General features: G+C 44.7%; 1 protein-coding gene across 1 annotated transcript in view; it reads right to left on the bottom strand.

Annotated features, from left to right (window-relative positions):
- GALNTL6 (polypeptide N-acetylgalactosaminyltransferase-like 6) overlaps window positions 1–5,852 on the bottom strand; it is a 1,239,844-nt gene that overhangs the window by 894,332 nt on the left and 339,660 nt on the right. The window lies entirely within an intron of this gene.

Genomic DNA, 5,852 nt, shown 5'->3' with positions numbered 1-5,852 from the left:
CCTGGGGGGCTGGTGGGGGAAGGGGGCAGCCCCAGCAGGAGTCAGGGACCTCGGGGGGCTCTGGCAGGGGGAGGGGCTGGCCCCGGCAGGGGTCAGAGGGCTCAGGGAGGCTCAGTGGGGAGGTGCCATCCCCGGCAGGGGTCGGGGGTCTGGGGGGGCTGGTGGGGGTCCCTCCCACAGTCCCTTCCCCCCTCCTCCAGCCCCAATCCCTTACTCACTGGCACCGGAGCCCTGGTGCTAAAACACGCAGACGGGCTGGCCACCTATTTCACCACCAGGGCTAGGGGCCAACCATAGAGATGCTCTGGCAGCCAGAGCATCTCTATGGAGGACACAGCCTCCGGTTGCTCTCTAAAATACCCCCAAAATACCCACTGCTCTGCTTTTTTATACTTCGCTTTTTTTTAGACCCCTGGATATCCAGGGGTCAAATTTTCTCCCCATGCTGCAAACTTGCAGCACAGGGAACTTTTTTTTGTTCCTGCACGTGCCTGTTGCCCCACTGCAAAGGGGTTTGAGGTGGGGCAAGAGGCATGTGCATGCTTATGTGGACACACCCTTAGAAGCCAACATATGTATAGTACCTCAAAAACCTCCAGATTAAGGCTAGTCAGTCTGCAAGCGTATCTAGTAAAGTACAAATTTTTCTATAGTATACAATACTAGTTTGACATCCCAAAATGTTGTGGACACTCCTACATTGAACAATTTCTTGTACAAGCACATACATATTCTCTCTGCCTGTTAACAGCTATATTACCTGGACCTTCTAGAAAATGCCAGTTTGAAACCATACATGTTTCTGAAAGAGCCTCCCCAAACAACCCAAGGAATCTCACTGGCTGCTCACCAATTTCAGTAGGTTTATTTATGGTGAGTCTCTCATGGATTATTAGATCTCTTGTAAGGGCCGTATGCATGAATATCACATTCTTGTGGACCTGTCAGAATGCAGCATTTACTAATGCCATTTTTATAACAGGAGCTTTGCTCAGATATGAATGGTAAGACTTCTTCCTTCCCTCCCTTCTTTTCATATAATAGCTTTACTTCTTTTTAAATTAATATTAAATATTATTGACCTTATATCAAAATGAGATCTGTTTACATGAATGTCATGATTTAAAAAACACCAATGAACAAAACCCCATTTCAGGGATATTTCAGAGCCATTTTTCTGTGGCTCAGTGGATTAGCTGAAAAAATACTTCACTTGAAGCTCAAAACAGCTTCTAACCCACTCCTCTAAGGCAGGAGTGCTCAAACCCTGGCCCACAGGCAAGATCCATCTTCCAGGAATGTGTCATCCAGGTCACAGGGCTCCCCAGGAATCCCCTATAGGCCATAGTCCTATGCAATAGATTAGGTATAAAGATGGGGTGGAAGGGTGTAGTGTGGGGCTAGATCCCAGTGTGGATGGCTAGGGGGAAACAGCATGAGTTCCCAGAGCATGACCCTGGTGCACAGGGCTGGGCAGAGGCAGCACATGGCCCTGGGGTCCAATCCCAGTGTGAGAAGGTGGGTAGAGGCAGTATGGGGATATGGGGACCAATTCTAGCATGCAGGGAGTTACATGGGGCTGATCCTGGTACACAGAGGCCAGCCAATGCCACACAGGCCCAATCTTGGCATGCAGGGGGGCCAAGCCACCTCTCACACCAGCCCTACACCACTCATCTGGTCCACATAGTCAAAAGGGTGAATGCCACTGCTCTAAGGCTTTGTATGCAATAGTATAGTAGAACTGGGGAGAAGGCAGGATAGAGATGCACATTACAAACTAACTGAATCAAAGATGTATAAAGCATAAGCAAAAGCAAGGGTTTGTAACTTTATAAGGTGCATCTCTGACCTGCCTTCTGCCTCACTCCAGATTAACAGGGTTAATCTGCTATGGCTGAACTGTTTATTATGACTAGAGACAGACATTACACATAAACTAGTTTAAATGATCAAAACTAGTTTAAACCTGTAACAGAACATAAATTTAATGTATTTAAACCAGTTTCAAAGTGGCTGAAACTGGTTTAAACCAAAACGGCTTTAAACCTGGTTGAATGTAGTATCAGACTTAACTAATTTGGGTCAAACTAGTTTATGCAATGTCTGTCCCAGACCCCTTCCTGGTTTAAGTTAATCCAGAGCCCCCAGCATCCCAGATGCTTTGCAGCCCTGGGCTGGGCTCTTTGCTGGAGCAGGACAGGGTTGACCCCACCCCTCTCCTTCCTAGCCAGAGCACTATCACAACTCCAGCTAGCTGAGGGGCTGCAGTGGTTGCCAGGATTCCCCCTGTCCCCACCCTCTGTCCCTCTGGCTGCTCAAGCAGGGATTCCCCTTCCCACCCCCCTCCCATGGCAGAGATCCCAGCACAGGGACCAGGCATATGGCCATGCCCCATCCTGCATGTTATTTCATTGGAATAAAGGCAGACAGCTAGTACCTTGCAAATGCAAATGCACCTTGCAGATAAGAAGAGCTTGAAACTAATGAGAGAGATGCTTTCTTTTGTAGGGCTTGATGGGCTGACAAGCAACCTGCTAATTGCAACCTGTCAGTCTTCAAGAGGGGACAGAAAAAGCTGTTAGAAATAACCTGGTTTGCAGACAATATGAAGAAGCAGGGAGAGGGAGATTGAAAAGCTCAGTATCATTAACAGATGCAGGGGCTGGCAACACTCCTGCCCCTTGAGCAGCAAGTAGGGAAAAGCTTGGAACGATGCGGGCAGCATGAGAGTCTACACCTCTCTCTAATTGGTGTCCTGCTGGTGCCTGGCCATGCCCCACCTCAGATCAGGACTGTAGAAGGGAAGGGAAGGGAAAGGAAGAGAAGGGACAGCTGCTCTAGCAGCCCCCAGCTTCTAGCCTGAGCCACTGGCGGAGCATGTGCCTGCATTTCTGGAATGAAAAGGGAATGTCTATCCACATCCAAATCAGTTCAAACTTTGCAGGTTAGATTAAGCTGCAAAGATTGAATCAATTCAGGCTCAGGCTTTTTAAATGTTTGTCCCTTGCCTATAACACAAATGACTGTAAAGCATAATATGTTTGTAAGCCATTTTTACTTCTTTCTTTCCCCTTCAACATAGTAAGATGATCACTGTTACATACAGGTAATAGATTTTAGTAACAAACAGACTTCTCATTCACTAAAATAAACAAATCTGCTTTTCACTTGTACATGGATGGGTGGGTTTCAAGGGGGGCAATGGAACTAAAAGGCTCAAGACCACTGTGGTATGCAAAAACTTGGCCAGTCTCTTTTCACTAGCCAACTTCATAATAAGAGATAAGTACAAATGCCGTATTTCTACTCTGAGAAACTTAACTTTCTCACACTGTTAATACATTGGGGAGATTTTTAAAATTGAGTTGACTTTTAAAAATATACAGTGGCATGTTCTCTTTCTCTGTGTGGGAAGTGCCATGTGTGCATTCTCATACATCAAGAGGAGTTTATGCCCATTTTTAAGATGCTGATATAAGCAAATACATCCACTGTGAAACTACTTAGTGTTTTAAAGTGAATTTATTCATTGGGAAACAAATCCTACTAAGCAAAAACAAAACAAAAAACCAAACAAAAAGGTAGGCTCTCTTTTATTGTGTTTACCTTATTTTAGTTCTTTCACTACTGCAGCAAATATCTTCCTGAGTTTAATTAAGATTCATGTTAACTCCCAATCACAAAAGTTAACAAATTATTACCCTCATGATTTAAGGATACTAAATCTTTCAAGACAATTTATCTATTAAAGAAAGCCAAAGGAGAAAAATATCAATGATTTTACCTCTGACATAAATGTAAGTTGTAATAAAGAAAAACCTCAGCAGAATGCTAACACAGACTGGTGTGCATTCATTGAATAGTAGCATGTACAATGCTGTGAGGGGAAGGGAAGAAGTAGAAACAGCTTGGAAATCTACGCATTGCAATCATTTCTGTTAAAATCAAAAGTAAGACTCATTAAGTGAACCAGTTTGCACTGAATACTCAGGTATACCATCTCCTTACACAGTCTTTACCTGTTGTTCCATAAAGGGAAATCCTTTATAAATTAATCAGTGGAATGATTGCAGCATCAGAAATAAATTCTCTCTCAACATCCTTTGTGTAGTTAAATTATAAATATATCATTCATATAAACATCACTACAGTTGTTCTTTAGCTTACATGTAACCCTTTGCTATTGGAATGTACAATTTAACATATCTTTAATGCAGTGAGCACACAGGAATAGATATCTCTTATTACAGAGTGTAATTTTTTTACACTTATGTGGTCCTAATGAAGGAAGGAGAAAATAGGAAAAAGCCTTGCAGAATACTGTATGTCTCCCTTCCATGGATTTCAAAAGCTTTGATTTTGTATCCCAGTTTAACATAATCTAATTATGCATATAGGAAGCTATAAACCTAATAACAGGTAGCCAACTATATAGATTAGGTTGTTCAAGCCATACTCACATAGGTAAACATTTGCTTAAATAATAATTCTGTTGTTTGGCATTCAGCATTTTGGAAATTCATCTGTCTAATTTGCAAACTGGAAGTTAGATTTAGACTCTTAACTTTAGGCAACCATTTTTTTAAATCTGAACTTGTAGCTGACAAGGCTCCCAGTGGTGGCAGCATTCCTCATCCTGCACCCCTGCAAAGGTCCCACAGCTGATGTAGCTCACAGAGGTGGCAAGAAATAAGAAAAAACAAACAAATAAAGAAAGAATAATAAATTATTATTATATTAGTCTAAATGATTTAAAAACATACTTCTGAAAGCCTTGGTGTTAAGTACTATATTTTTTAAAAATTGTATTCAGTATTAAAAATTTTAAGACTGCAGAACTCTGATAATAGCAAGAATTTGTTTTGAATGGAAAGTGTAGCAGATATCTGTATCTATATAGATCCAAATATGACTGCCCACCCAAACTTGACCCAGAACCTTCAATATTAAGGACATTCACATTTATGGCTTGATCAAGTGTAGTATTGACTTTTTTCCTTTTATGGCAACTAGTCACATTGTTGTTGGATCCATCTACACAGTGTAGTGTAGACAATGCAATACTAATTAAAGGTACCTAAATTAGCTCAGGTACCAGAACAATATAACCACATTAGTGCAGCACTGCACACAGTGGATGCACTACATGGGCCCTATACTGCAGAATAGACTAATCAGTACCACAGTAAAGTGTCACCATCTATACATGACACCCCCCAGCAGCCGCAGAGCTACCTGCCGACCCCCAGCACAGCCGGAGGCAAGCGAGGCTTGTGGTGGGAAGGGGTTAACCTTGTGGTGGGAGGAGGCAGCTGCATGGAGCTGGGCCGGGTCAAGCCCCCGCCCAGGTCCCTACTTTGCCCAGCCCCCCAGGGACCCACACAACTGGAGCCACGCAAACAGGCACACTGTCTGCCGGCGCGAGTTAGTGCAGAGTTCGTGCAGGAGGGGGCGCGGGAGGGCCCAAGACTCTGCCTGTGAACCCCCCAGGGTAGTCAGTCCCAGCTGTAGCCAGCCTACCAGAGGCATGACACGGATGGGCATGCACTGCACCCTGACGGTTCCCTTGGGCTCTGCAGCCCCCCCATCGGGCACCTCAGAGACTGCCACCCAGATGGAGCCCATGGTTCCAGGCTCCACGCAGATGGAGCCCCTGGCTCTTGGCTGCGGGGGATGCCTGTCACTTTTTCAGGTTCTGGGGCCCGGGAGCATGGCCACCTCCCTGTGTGGGGTCTGTTCCCTTTTGGGGTCTCTGGCACACCAGCTGAAGGAACTCCAGGTCACAGTCCAGAGACTATGTGCCATCAGGAACTGTGAGCAGGAGACTGACTCCTACTGCCAGGCCCTTC

This window comes from Gavialis gangeticus, unplaced genomic scaffold (assembly GCF_001723915.1).
Source record: "Gavialis gangeticus isolate Ggan-Ray unplaced genomic scaffold, GavGan_comp1, whole genome shotgun sequence".
Lineage (NCBI taxonomy): Eukaryota > Metazoa > Chordata > Crocodylia > Gavialidae > Gavialis > Gavialis gangeticus.
The sequence above is the reverse complement of the archived record's forward strand: the minus strand, read 5'-3'. Positions and strand labels throughout refer to the sequence as shown.